Source organism: Alexandromys fortis, unplaced genomic scaffold (assembly GCF_014885135.2).
Source record: "Alexandromys fortis isolate MF-2015 unplaced genomic scaffold, M_Fortis_MF-2015_v1.1 scaffold_0, whole genome shotgun sequence".
Classification (NCBI taxonomy): domain Eukaryota; kingdom Metazoa; phylum Chordata; class Mammalia; order Rodentia; family Cricetidae; genus Alexandromys; species Alexandromys fortis.
Window position 1 is genome coordinate 35,972,937 of NW_026067949.1, and position 14,781 is coordinate 35,987,717.

At 33.9% G+C, this 14,781-nt stretch overlaps 1 protein-coding gene across 6 annotated transcripts in view; it reads left to right on the forward strand.

Moving 5' to 3' along the window:
- Positions 1–14,781, forward strand: part of Adgrl3 (adhesion G protein-coupled receptor L3) — a 734,036-nt gene that overhangs the window by 688,199 nt on the left and 31,056 nt on the right. The window lies entirely within an intron of this gene.

The window sequence follows — 14,781 nt, forward strand, 5'->3', positions numbered from 1 at the left end:
ATATATATACATATATATACATATATACATATATATAAGAGAAATGTGAAAATAAAACATAGATAACATATATGAAAGAGGTTAATGCCCAGATTATATAAGGATAGCCACACGTCAATCAATAAAATTCATTAATTTAGAAGCAAAGGCAAAACATAAAACCAGAACAAATAGACCAAAAGACAGAAAAACAGCTTAGGAAAACAGGTTTTATGATCAGAGACATGTCTAGAAATGTGGATTACAGAGGACGGCAGTGACAGGAGCTACCAAATTGCAAGTCTGACTCCACTAAGTGTCAGCAAGAATTTGCCCAACTGTGTTGCTCCAGGGGATGTGACCTGATAAGAACACTTCTGACAGTGTCCGAGTGATGTGTTGCGATGTAGATGTAACGCACACATTGACCCATGGACTTCTAAATATTGGGTACAGAAAGCCTGATTGGTCTGGACATAACCAATTAAGACAAAATAAAAGGGTTGAGACATGATCTAACCCAAAGTATGAATTGCAGTATTAAAGGAGAGGGTACTCGGCATGCAGGGTCCTTCATTTTATATCAAACTAACAATAAGCCATTCTCTACTTTGGAAATGTGTCATTGAAATCTATCGTAATAGATTCCCAGCAAATGAATTAGCTATTAAAAGAAGCCGAAGTATCCCCAAACCATTTGAATGAAATTTAATAGGCAGGTTGATTAAAATTTAATAGCAAACTTGTTGGCTATTAAAAGTGCATAGTGTGATAAATCAAGATGTCAGGTGTTCAATTTATGACTTTAGAAAAAATGACAAATGAGCTATTGACTTTCAACAAAATATTGCTTCTTTGACACCTTGAAACTTCATTCATTGTTGAAAATAAAATATTTAAAGTAGGAACTTGCTGGTTATTTTATACAATTTTAAGGGAGTAGGGCAGATTGCATTAGTTGTTTTCTTAATAAATGACTTCATCTTGAATATATAAAAACTATCTATCTATTCTATACCATAAGCCTACAGAATTGAAATGGTTAATGATCACATTGTCTTCTTGTAGGTGGGGATAAAGGGCACAGTTATTACTTTGTTATGAAGAAAAGTAAAAGAAGTAAAAAAATATTTAAGATAGACAATGTCTTTGGATCATTTCTCTGGATTTAGAAGGTCTTAATAAAAATCTACCTTCTTACACTTTTATTATAGCTTAATATAAAATAATTGAAGAGTATGTGGGAGAAAATTAGTGAACTAATATGGAATTAGATCCTAAATAGAAGGATCAAACTTATATCCTGTTCAGAACTTTTTGGATTGGAAGGGATCCTAAAAATGTTTGATCATCACTGATTTAATTATTTATAAGTGAGACCACCAATGTCATGTATGTCCTTGAACCCAAAAACTTTATATTCAAACAAGATAGAATCACAAAGAACAGAATGGAAGATGAGTGAAAGAAAATAATTATTATGGTAAAACTGGTTAGGATAAATAGTGTATTCATCATCCTCATATAAATAATGAGAGGCTGAACACTGAGGGTTATTGTTCTGTGGTTCCTGGGGGAGGGTTATATTCTCTTATTTTATTGAATCATTAAACTTTAAGTCACAAAACTTTTGGCCATCCAAATTTGGTGATCAAATAAAAATATAAGCATATTAAAATCAGAAGTGTGAGGCACAGTGCAGAATAGCAATCAAGTTATTTTAAGAGCTTATCAGAATACTTTTGTTAGCTTGCTGTCAAGAAGAAATGCTGTTTGAAATATTTCTCTGAATGATAAATAGGCATTCAAGAGAGATCCAGACTTTCATCTTGTCTCAGATCTGTCTCCTGCTTCACAGTTTGAAAGCATACTGATCTGTCTTAGATTTCAAGTCTCAGTTACAGTCATCACATGGAACAGCCCAGGTTACAGTGTCATCCAGGTGTCCCGATACCAGAACACTTACTCCATTGCCAGAAGGAAAGAGATGGGGAAAGTTCAGTGGGGAAACTCCTATTGAGATGACAGGGATTCCTATCCTACCATTTGAAGTTCACTTGTTCCAAAGTCATTGTTATCGGTCTCCATCTTCAAAAATTCATAAAAAAAGTACCCTTTTAAAATGATTATTTTTTCCAAGGTTTTAGGTTCTGATTGTCTAAATAACCATTAAGAGCAACTTCTCCGAATTGTTCCACATAGAACATGAAAACCCTGTTTGCTGTTCATCTTTCTTGCATCAGAAATAAAAGGCTTGAAGGAGGGGCACTTTTGGGATTACTATGCATATGTTGAAATTCAACCTTAAATCCTTTTCATATTTTACTAGACAACTAAATCTCATTTCTGCAGCATGTATACAGGTATGAGGAGGTAATAACCAGAATTCAGATTAAGGCAAGGGCATTTTTAGATAGCTACTTTATTCTTAGCCTAATTTCAATTTTTTTTCTGTCTTTGAATTGTGGCAGCTACTTTGGTTTTGATTGTTTGGGAACATTGTTGTTACTACCAAAATTAGCATTTGAGGAATATTTTATCACAACACATAATTCTATAATTGTTTATTTCTGCCTGAACAATTTGAGTAGTAAGTATACCCAGTGTTATATTAGAAGCAAACATGAAAAATGCCATCAGAAATTGGCCAACGAGCACACTTTAAAGATTATTCCAAATTCATGCTAGAGAGATGACTCGGTGGTTAAGGGCACTTTCTGATCTTCCAGAGGACCCAAAATTGTTTCTTGGCACCAACACGGTGGCTCACAACTACCTATAACTCCAGGTCCAGGGAGTCTGCTGGCCTCTTCTGGCTTTTGGAGGAACCAAATATGCATGGGTGTGCATGTGATATTCATATTTACGTGCAGACAAACACTCATACCCATAAAATAAAAATAAATCACGCTTTTAAAAAACTATTCAAAACAGCTTTCACTTTTCATAGACTGCCTCAATTTCTTATCACTTTTTCAATAACTAAGCAGAAACTATTTTTTGTTGTTGGTTTTATTGAGCTCCATGTCCGTCACATGCAGATAAAACTTCGGCATCTAGTTTTACCTGACACTGTAAAAAATAAAGCACCACTTAAACACTTTTACACACACAGCTCGCTCCCATCCCCAGGAAGACCAACTTATTTGTGTCTCCAAACTAACTAACTGGTAGGCTTAACTTTTCAGCTAAAAAAACAGTGACAGATGGTCTGTAAACACTGAACTTCTTGGACGTCGTCAGCGATTTCACAGCTGCTGGAAAGGAAGTTTACAAATCAGAAGACAGTTCCAGGAAAGAGAAAGAGACAAGGTAGACAGATTCCTGGAGAACAGTTTCTGAATTCAAAGTGACCTCCATCAATTGGGGAAACAGCCAGAAGCAAACGGAACCGGCTGCACCAGAGACTGGTGCAGGGCAGGGCAGACTCAGAGAAAAGACAGAAGTACTTTTGCACCCAAAGATGGAAGACAACAGCTTCTGTGTAGTTTTTTACCTAAAAGGTTCAAGAATTGGCAATAAGCTAATTTAGTTTTCATGTTTGTCTCTCTCTGCGCAGCCAATTGATCACCACTTAAGTATAATTGCCTACCCCCGTGTGAGTGCAGGTTGTGGGATCGAGATACTCATCTTTCATAAAGGATGGCTCCCTTTAGGGGATGCCAGTCAATAAATAGAACTCAGTAAGCTTGCTCTAAACACCAAACAGCTTTTGAAGAGATATTTTTACATCAGATGAATCTGCACAGCAATGATTTGATTACTAACATAGTTTCCATCTCTTCTATAGCAACACATTCCCAGAGTAATCTCTGTCTTTACGCTGTTTGTGAAATAGTAGGTCATCATGTGCTATTACCCACTCTTGTTCTTACTGCTGCAGCCTTCACTTGAAGTAATACTCAACTTGGGTACCACTAACCATGGTCTCCAAGGCTGCATGAGCTATAAAAGGCCGAAGGCAGTAAAAAAGAAAAGTGAATTGTAGATTGTGATTCTTCTCCTTTTATCAGGAAAAAGGCTTTTTTTTGTAGCCAAGAATAAAAAATGCTATACATTTTTATTCAAGAATATTTAGTTATTTTCATGTGTATTCATGATTATAGTGTAAAGATGAGTCTCCTACAATGCATGTGTGTCATTCCTTATGATTTGTGATCAGTAACTGATTCTGACATGCTCCAAAGTGTAAGAAAGTGTTCTCAAGGGTGAAGTGGCTGAGACCGAATTTTGTTTTATGCAGTGAATATTTATTATAATACCTATAGGAATTTCATCCAGTGTGGCCAGCCTTTCCTTAGTGGGACCGGAGTAAAAATAGATAGAAATGAAATGAAAATCAACTTTAGAACTCAGCTTGTCTTCCTATATTCATAGCCTTACTGCCTGAAGTGCTTTGAAAGTACACTCCAGAATTTTTTAAAAAAAATAATAAAATTAAATAAAATACCTGGAGAACTAAAATGGAATGTTATTCTGGGAAAGGCACAAGCAGAAGGATTATCTGGAAAAAAATCTTTAATCGCTTCACTAGAATTCATTTAGAAATTCTTTCTTTTCAAATATCTATCATTTTCCCCTTGTATGCTGGGATTTCTTATAAGATGAACAATAAGAAAAAAACTAAACAGTGAGCCATTAATTTTTTGTTTATACAGAATTTTCTCAAGTGTGTTTGTTATTTATTGCACAGATTATTTTTATATTAATATAAAAACTATTTTTGTTATAGGATAAAGGAATATTTGACATTTTATATTCATTTGTGCTGTGTGTACAGTGTGTGTGTGTGTGTATGTGTGTGTGTATGTGTATGTGAAGATAGGCCAGAGCAAGCAGTTATCAAAAATCTTCCTCTGTTATTTTCCATCTTTTGAGGGGGGGGAGGAATTGGTGTGTACAAAACATATCCCACTTTTTGGAATATTTTTGTAGCATTTTATTTTTTTATTTAAAAATTTTGAAATTAAAATACCCTCACATCATTTTCTCCCTTCAACCCCTCCTATACAACCTATCTTGCTAGCTAGCTCTTAAATTCTTAGCTTTTATTTCCTTAATTATTATTACGTGTGAGTGTGTGTGTGTGTGTGTGTGTGTGTGTGTTGGTATATATTCTTAAATGTAGACCTACAACATGCTAAGTCTATTTAATATTAGTTGTACATATATGAGTTCAGAGCTTGTTTCGAGACTGGGTTTCTCATAGATCCTGGAGCTTACTGATTTAGCAAGCCAAAGCCGTCAGCTGCAGAGAAAAGCCTTCTGCTCCACATCCCAGGGCTAACACTCACAGCCACATTTGGTCTTCCTTTGGGCGGTTGAGGGCCAAACTCATATCCTTGTGCTTTTACGGCTAGTACTTTATCAATGAAACCATCTCCAATCCCTCATTCTATATCTTACACTCTATAAAGTTAATAAATATATTGTGTGGAAAGGTCTCTCCCTAGTTTATTTTTCAATTAATTTCTTTTAGCTAATATGTGAGGAAGGTATAGAGATGCAGGAATAAATCCTTACCCTTTGGTATATTTGAGGGATATAAATATTTTGAGTATTTTTCTATTTTTTAAGGTTTTGACATTAGTTCACCTTAAGTTATATCTTTCATTTTTTATTTAAATACTTACTAACGTTATTATAAAGGGTAATTATTTGATTTAAAATATGCACTTTCCTCTTGGCTTGAAAGTGATGGAATAAATTGCATGCTGTAGTAGACATTACTTTCATACAGTTTGTTTTAAAGATATTCTAGAGTAAATATTGTTTCACACAATTATAAACATATGGAAAAAACAAAACATAAGTGTTTTTGCTTTAGAATTTCCACTCTTGTCTTAAGGACACTATAATACATTGCTTTTACCTTTAAAGAATAAATGCCCTGTATGTGTTCTTTATTGAAAAATAACATTCTGGTAGACCTATTTTGTGACTTATAGCTGGCCTCACATTGCACAATGAGAGACAGTTTAAATGAACATACAGAATAACATCAGCCAGTACATGCTGAGTACTTACTAGTGATACATTTGATTGAGTTCTATGCAAATTCCACACAGGATGTCCAGAAGACAAACAATGAGTTATTTACTGAAAGATCTGATATTTTCAACTTTAGTGCATTGGCCGGCCACATGATCCTTTAAATTAATTTTCCAGTTTCTCACTTTTGTGGTTAAAATACTTGTTAGTATACCAGTATCTTACCAGACAAAGATTAACCATTTAAAAAACATTAACACTCCTATTGCTAAATGCCCCTTTATTGCATTTAAAACACTTCCTATATGTGGAGAAGAGTTTTGCCTTGCAAACTAAATCTAGTTTACTTTTATTAGAAGGTAATTATACATCTGTATGTAATTGTATAAAACAATGTGGAGCTATCATGCTTGCCAGTATCTTGTGAATCTGAATATCACAACCAGGATATTGATCTGCAATGATCCATCAGACTTATTCAGATTTCATCAGCTTTATTTGCAGCTAAATGGTGTTTGTGTGCTTATTTATTGAGTGCAATATTATCCTAAAGTAGAGTCATACTGCCGCTATCACAGTCAATACTCAGAATAGTTTCCTGTTTCTATGGCTGCAGGATACGCTCTTGTGACCACATTCCCTTGCCTCCTCATTCTGTCTTTGATCCTTAGCAACCACTCATCTGTTCTCCTTTTACATGATTAATATAGATGTATATATACAGGTATATGTATATACATCTATATAAATGGAATTACATAGTAAGTAGCATTTGGGCTTTGACTCTTCTCTCCCAGTATAATCTTTAGAAATTTAGCTAGTTTTTAAAGCATACAATGATTGCTTTTTTTGATTGCCTAAAAGTCTTCCATAGTAAGTAAGATATTTGGCAGCCTATTTGACTATCTTGTTAGCCATCAGTTGAAAGAAAGTCAGGCTCTTTCCTATTTGGGGCTATTAGAAATACTGCTGCTGGGAATTTCATTTACAAATTATAGCATGAAAATGAATTTCAGTTACTCTGGAATCAGTGTCCAAGAATGGAGTTGCCAGATGACATGGTGACTTTTTTGTTTAATGAGAATCTGCCAAACCTTTTTCGAGAGTAACTGTGATTTTATATTGCTATCCATGGCATGTGATCAATAAGGTTTCTCTGCTCCCTTCCCTATATTCTCTGCTGAGGCCGTTTTCATTTTTACAAATACAGTGTTATTGTGATTTAAGACGTTCCCCTATGGATAATCACAGTTCTTTTGTGAACTTAACCCTTGTGAATCTTTTCTTTGAAAAGTCTATTTATCATTATCTATCTGTTTCTGCATGGATTCTGTTTGGTTTTAATATTGATTTTTTGCTTCTTACTGCTGATTTCTGAAAGGCTTTTCTATGGTTTAGATTAGTAGAATAGCAAATACTCGTAGACTTATAAAAATATATTCTCCCAGTCTATAGTTTGTATTATGTTCATACTCATATTTAATTAGTCTGTATTATATATATCCTTCTAGTCTACAGTGTATATGTTCATTCATATATACTTATGTATTCAACCTACCTCCTGATAAGATTTGTGTTTGTCTTTCCTCAATTGCATTACCCCTTCATCTGACATAAATCACAACCTAACATATCATTTTCATACATAGTCTAAACATATTTAATATAATTATTCCTCTTATCTTTTCCATTTTGGGTCATTGATTTTGTAGGTAGCAGGTTGTCACTATAGTGCTAATATGCTAGACACTAACAATATCTGTTAGCTAACACTTAACACTCTGTTACTTTAGCATTCTAAAGTTTGAACAAATAGTTGGAAAATGGAAAATATATATGTGTAACTATGTGTGTATATTCTTTGATAACATGAAGTTGATACTTTATTTAAAATTAATAACATATGATTTTCATATTTGTTCAATCACGAGATTAGTATGCTTACTATGGTGTACTAATGAGTAATTGCACTTTATTTTATTGCAATTTAAATATTTTCATAGAATTTTAAGCAATATCAAATTCTTCTGCTGTGTCAACAACTGCTCTCCAAATGAGTGTTCAATCATATTTATTGCATTTTGTTCTTTTTTACTTTTGTGAAAAAAGAAAAGCCTCAATGGTTTCTGTGAATGAGGGAACATCTTTGTTTAATTTTAGCTTTCTTTCTGCATTTTAACCTTTTCTTTGTCTGGCTTTAGCTTTATGTTTTGTATGGATGGCAAGATTTGATTTTTTTTTAAATTTTGATTTCAGTTTTTACAAGCATGGGAATTCTTGCATACACCTTGGGAAAGAGAGTACCCTAGATATGGCTTAATCAACACTGTAAACTCTTTCCCATTTACTCAAATATGTGCATCGTTGAAATGCGTGTGCCAGTATTTTATTCTATTTTATTTTAGTCTATTCAGCTGCCTGCCTGTAATCAGGACTATGTCAATTGTTGTCATTCTAAATGTTTCCTTTCTTTTTATCAAGCACATTTGCCTGATTGACCTTTTTTTTTTTTTCTCTGTCTTTCTATGGGGCTGCTCCAGGAGCCATGGCTAATCATCTTATAAGCAATGCTCTGCTTCGTCCGCATGGTACTAACAATCCCTATAATACATTGCTTGGGGAACCGGCGGTCTGTAACAACCCTTCTATCAGCATGTACAACGCACAAGGTGTGCTGGAGTTTCTCTTAAGTTTTCCAAGTGAGAGTCCCACTTTATGTAGCTTTGATGAGCACATTCGATTTTCTTTTCTCCTGCCTTTCCTTGGTTTTGGAAGCAGACACACAGACTCCTAGACTCCTTCTCCATTCTGCTCCTCTTGGTGCTTTTATTTTCCATTTTCCTTAGGCTTCCTTAGTAAGAAGTAGATGCCTCCCGATAAGCAAATGCCTGAGTCATCAGTGTGTGTTTGTTTTCCTGTGCTGTTATGAAATGTATTGTGGTTTGTCAGTACTTCCCTGTTATTCATTTATTTCTATATTAAATACCTGTGTCCTTACTGTGAGAAATGAGAATATTTGTCTAAGGTAAGTAAGATAAAGGAAGACTTGATTCAGTAGTCTTAATGTTATAAGAGTGGGGAAATAAATCTTTCTTTGCTGTATCATGAAGTTCACTGTGGGCACAAAGCATTAGATTAACTCCAGGGAAAAGTACATTGACCTAAGCCATGGGGGACAGAGCAGCAGGCTGGATGGCAGAAGCCATCTCACTTCTCGCTCAGCTCTCGCAAGGCCTATAGGAGTTGTTCCAGGCAAGCCACATAAATAAATAAATAAATAAATAAATAAATAAATAAATAAATAAATAAATAAACAAACCATATTTATTGTGAAGATGGTTTCTCTGTGCATTGTCTTGCTTAAAATTATATAAAAATCATCTCTCAAGAAAAAAGCATACATTTTTTAAAAAGTCTTCTAGTAAAAGCATTTTTTTAAAAAAATATTTCGCAAACATAAAAATTTGATAGGAACAAAGAGCATTTTTAAGTATCCTATTTCTGTGAATGTAAAAGACCACAAAAATTACTCAAGAAAAAGTTGCACAAAATAACCCCCCCCTCCCGTGATTCACTCATTTAAAATGATGTTTCTCAGAAGATTCATCAAGATGGGGACTTCTTTGGTTCCTTTAAATCAGATGTGATAGATTAGCATCCTATTTCTGTTACACTCAGAACACAGGGAGATTTCTTGTTTGCTTGCTTTTCATTTGATCTGAGTGAAGGATTATAGCTGTAATTGTGTAAACCTGTGCCCTCTTCTAAAAAGGGGTGCTCTCTGGTATTCCAGCACATCTCACACCTTCTGGGTGTGCACGCATGGCTCCTTTCCCTGTGCTAAGAATTTATTGAAAATTATTTTTAAAGTTTTCAAGTTATCCATTAAATGGTGACTTTAAGATGTTTGCATATAAGATATTGTGCAAGCCCTCAGCCCCATCAAGTTTCTTGAGGCCTGCATGTCTAAGACTCACAGACTTTAAGAATCTGAAGAAGGAGCCTAGAAATGAACTCCTCACTTGAAGCTGTCTGTAAGGTTCAGTTTTTCCTGTAACAATGGCCTCCACACCTCAGTATCCCATATATTTATGACTGAAGTGCTCAGTCTGCTTTTCATGTGTGTCTTTATCTCCTTGGCTATGTTGCTTAAGTCAGTTTCTGGAGTAAAGAGGAGCCCAGGACATTTTTTTTTTCATTTTATGGTCTTTTAATATTGAAAACAGCCAATGTGTTTTCCTTTGTTCTTCCATGTCCCTTCATCAAACAGAGAAATCAGTGTGAGACAGTGTCTGGACCTTTTCCTGGTCACCCTCTCGATACTGTTTGCTGTTTATCAGTGGCTCTACGCCTTTGTGGTACTCTGTGAATTGTGCCCAGCGTGGTCTGCCATATGTGATTTGGCAGAACAATCTGGTAAAACAAAACTAAACAAAACAAAAAACCCAAACATTTTACTTTGTCCTTCTTTATTTTCCATAGGCAGCGATAAGTAAATATGTCATTATAAGCAATTTAAAACATGCTGTGATATCAGCACATTTTAAAGGTTGCTATGTGAATATTTGTACTATATTTTTTAATTAGATATATTCAACATTATTCTTCTTACACAAGATGTTGAAATTGTTTTACATACTGAATTTAAATTATTTTGGTTTTGCTTTTTTGATTTTTTATACATAATTTATAATTGCTTATATAAGGAAAAACTGTCAATTATTAATTGAAATTTTCCCTAAACTAATATTTACCTTTCTATCTTCATCCAAAACTAAAGGATTTTTTAAAATAAGAAATACATGTAAAACTTATTAAATAAGAATTTTCTGGTGGTTAAACTCTATAAGTAATCTAAATGATAAAGTTTAAAGCTATCCTCAGGTAACATAGAAAAATTGAAAATAAAGATATAGAAGCAAAATTTTTACAATGTGAAATTTAAAATATCATATGCACACAGTGGTATTCTTATGTCATCCATAACTAGACATTGTTATATAAAGTTATTAATAAATATACGAAGACTTCATCCAGATGAATTTGTCTTTTGTTTAGTAAAGTTAATAAATTCTGTGAGCTATTTTTAAATAAAAAAAACTTAAGTAATTTTTTTACTTAAAAATTAAAAAAAAGTTGAAATTATGTAGCTATTTATGTTATAGCTCTTTTTAAGACAATAAAGAACTGTAATAGTGCTTGAAGTAAGTTTTGAAAAACTAGCCAAAAATATATCTTGGTGATTGTCATATTGGTGCTAATCTTATGCTTTCAGATGAATGCACTTACATTCTTACTAGCAAGGGGAAATCTTTCATGAAATATAGGTGGTTCGGTATGTACTGGAGTGGTTCATATTGAACTACCACTTGATTTTGTTCTGTGCATCCTCTAAGTCAGTTGTGCCCATGCTTTTCAGGCACTGGAACATACAGAATGAAAGTATTCATTTTTGCTTGCAACGCCTTTTACTTAAAATTTTGTAAAAGTGTATTTATAGTATTATTGAAGTATATAGAGTTAGAAATAAAAATGAAGAATACACATTTGTCATTATGCCTATGTAAGGAAATATTTAAAATCTCATGCATAGTATTTCTGGACCATTATCTTCTTGTCAGTAAGAGAAATCCAACTTTTTTTAAAATTGTATTTTATTTTATTTTTTTGGTTTCTTGAGACAGGGTTTCTCTGCAGATTTTGTAATTCTGTCCTGGAATTAGCTCTTTTCTACCAGGCAGGCCTCGAACTCACAGAGATTCGCCTTCCTCTGCCTTCAGTGTGCTAGGATTAAAGGCATGTGCTACCACCACCCGGCTGAGAAATTCAATTTTTATGTAAATAAGTTTCATTGAAAAACTTGTCAAAACAACATTGTATGGAGAAAAAGTCATGATTTTACTAAAATAAATGAATGGTAATTGAATTCAAATCCAAAGCTTTAAAGAAAGACATAAACTCGAGGACAGGATGCAATGAAGAATGCACCATGTTTGGTTGGAATGAGAAATTACATAGACTATAAACTAATATTCCCTTATAGCTTCTAAAGCCTGTCGCTCAGAACACAAGAGATTGTAGAAGAATCGAGAGAAGTCTCTGACCACCTTTCTCGTCCTTTCTCTTTTGAATTAGCGCTGTGGCATCAAGTCAGGTGCAGGCTCTTTTGACATTAGTTGCCTCACTTAACGAGCCACAATGAGCTGGGAAGCATTTGATTTGTTGATCACCAGTTTAGCTGTTTATTTTTAACTCTGCTTGTAAAGCTAATTCAAAGTTTTAGATGTGATTGCCTCTTCCTCTGAAAAGTAAATCAATACATAAAAAACTCTTCCTTTAGCTAGTAAATATGACCAATATGTGAATATATAAAAATATCAACTCATAAGATTTTACAATTTGTATACACTAACAAAAATCTTAGTGTCAGAAAATAAAACTCATTGAACTACAAGCCAGAGTCTGCTAAAGTGATATGGCCCAGGAGTTGTCTTGATTTTATTTCCAGTTATTTTTACTTTTCTATAAACAAAACAGCAAAAATAAGGTTTTCCAAAGAGTAAAATTTCTTGGGATTGTCTTTTAGATCATCTACTCGTAAAATATTTTGTCAAGTATGATGATATTACAATCCAAAGAAAACTTCCTATTGAGGATGACAGTTTTTCTTCCACATACTGGGAGGCAAAATACTAAGTGGACTTAATATTGCCCCTGTAGTTAAACATCTTAATGTGAACTTCAAAAATGGCAGCCTTGATCCTTTTATTTTAAACAACTCAGCATCTCTCCAGGTACAATGGAGAAAGTAACCCTTGTACAGGCAAAGACAAGAAACAAGTAACCAAAGAAAACAGTTATGAAAACTTCAACTCGGGTTTTCTTTCTGTGTTTTATTTTTAATTCCACTAATGTTTTCTAAAAGTATATGATGTTCCTTTAGCGTATATTTTCTAATATCACATACATATCATATCACAAAGCAGTGATTGAAATAATCATAGTTTAGCAAGATGTACACCTTTAATCCCAGTACTTGGGAGGCAGAGGCAGGAGGAGTCTGAATTTAAGGCTGGTCTGATCCACAGAATGAGTTTCAGGACAGCCAGGACTACACAGAGAAACCCTGTCTTGAAAAAACAAAAACAAAAAATAAAACAAAAACAAAAACAAAAAGCGAAACAATGAAAGAAAGAAAGGAAGGAAGGAAGGAAGGAAGGAAGGAAGGAAGGAAGGAAGGAAGGAAGGAAGGAAGGAAGGAAAAGAAATAGTCAAGCTCACCCTCTTTTTATTCTTTGGTTCATGTGACAATTTTAAGTGTAATGTAAATGGATGTGAAATTTGCAAGCTACAGAAACACTAAAGCGTCATTGTACTGGTGTGTATTAAGGTGGAGGACCCTTATATTTTGACTAACATTTTAGCATTTGAATTATGAAAAACCACGTAACACAGACTCATGGATTTGGGGGCAGTGGGAATGATACCCTGTGACTCTTTTTTCTGCATATCATCAATTTGCTTTTGACTCACGTTTCTCCGATTGTCGCTGTGAGCTTACTCGTTGTTTTTTCTTTCCTTTTCTTCATGCTGTCGTTTAGAGCCCTACAGAGAGACAAGTATGGGAGTAAAGCTAAACATTGCATATCAAATGTAATTTTTTTCAGTTCACTTTTATTGCATCACATATAGATGATGTAGTTATTAAAAACAGTTCATCTCACAATTTTCAAAGCGAAAGAGCCTATAAATCGACTTCTATAAATATCTGCTAATAGAGATTAGACGCTTTGTTGTCTGATTCTTTTATCCTGTCACATAATCAACGTAATTTGTTAAGTCTCATGTAGTGTTTGTGTGAGTTAAATTGTTTTTAAATTAAGCTTTTTTTTTTTTGCAAAGTAACCCATAAACTTTTAATTTTAATTAGTGCATTCCATCATGAAAAACGTGTCCCATTGCAACACGCCCACCTTATTTTCTATGGCTGTTTTAAGTCCAATACCAAATGCATTGACCACAAAAGTAAAAATGAAATAGCGTGTTTCAATGCATCGGCACCACTGCTCATAACCATTGTGCATATCGCCCCAGCCTCTCCCACGGCGATCACCTGTCATATGCAGCACTTTAAGAAAGCATTTACTTTTTTTTTTTCTTAACATTGTGAATTTGTGTACCAGATATTTTATGACATGAAAATAAATCGCTTCAACCTATGTCTGTGGTGACTGCTTATTAATGTATTTCACGAGTTGCTAGTTTTGAAATCTGTTTTACTTGAATGTAAAGCATGTGAAAAGTCCATATAAAATTGGCCATCTATGTGACATGTTGTTTCAACGGTCATCAAACTGGGTTTTCATAAACATACAAGTGCATCACAGATATAGAATGGGTGCTATATTTTCAAAGTTTAGAAGTGTATTGTGAGGTTTAAGGGAATTTTTCAAGTAAATTTTTTGAAAATACCCTTCCTTATTTATCAGCACTGGCTAAATGTGTAGGGTTTTTTTTCCCCTTTGTGGATGTGCTCAAAGTGATTTATGAAACTATTATAGATTCTTGAACTTCTGCTTATTCAAGGGAATGCAAAAACCTTGAAGAAGTTTGTGGTTAAATTTATTTCCCTGCAGCTGTTTCTTGCCAGAATAAAATGTTTATCTTCTTTCTAAGTAAATTTTAATACATCCCAAGTCATCAGTCACTATAAGATGGTAATTTTTAACAATGATGTCCTGCTTTTAGGAATAAAACCCTGTGTTTTTACACATTCTTCTGTAGTATTTTCAGTGGCCCTGAATAATAACT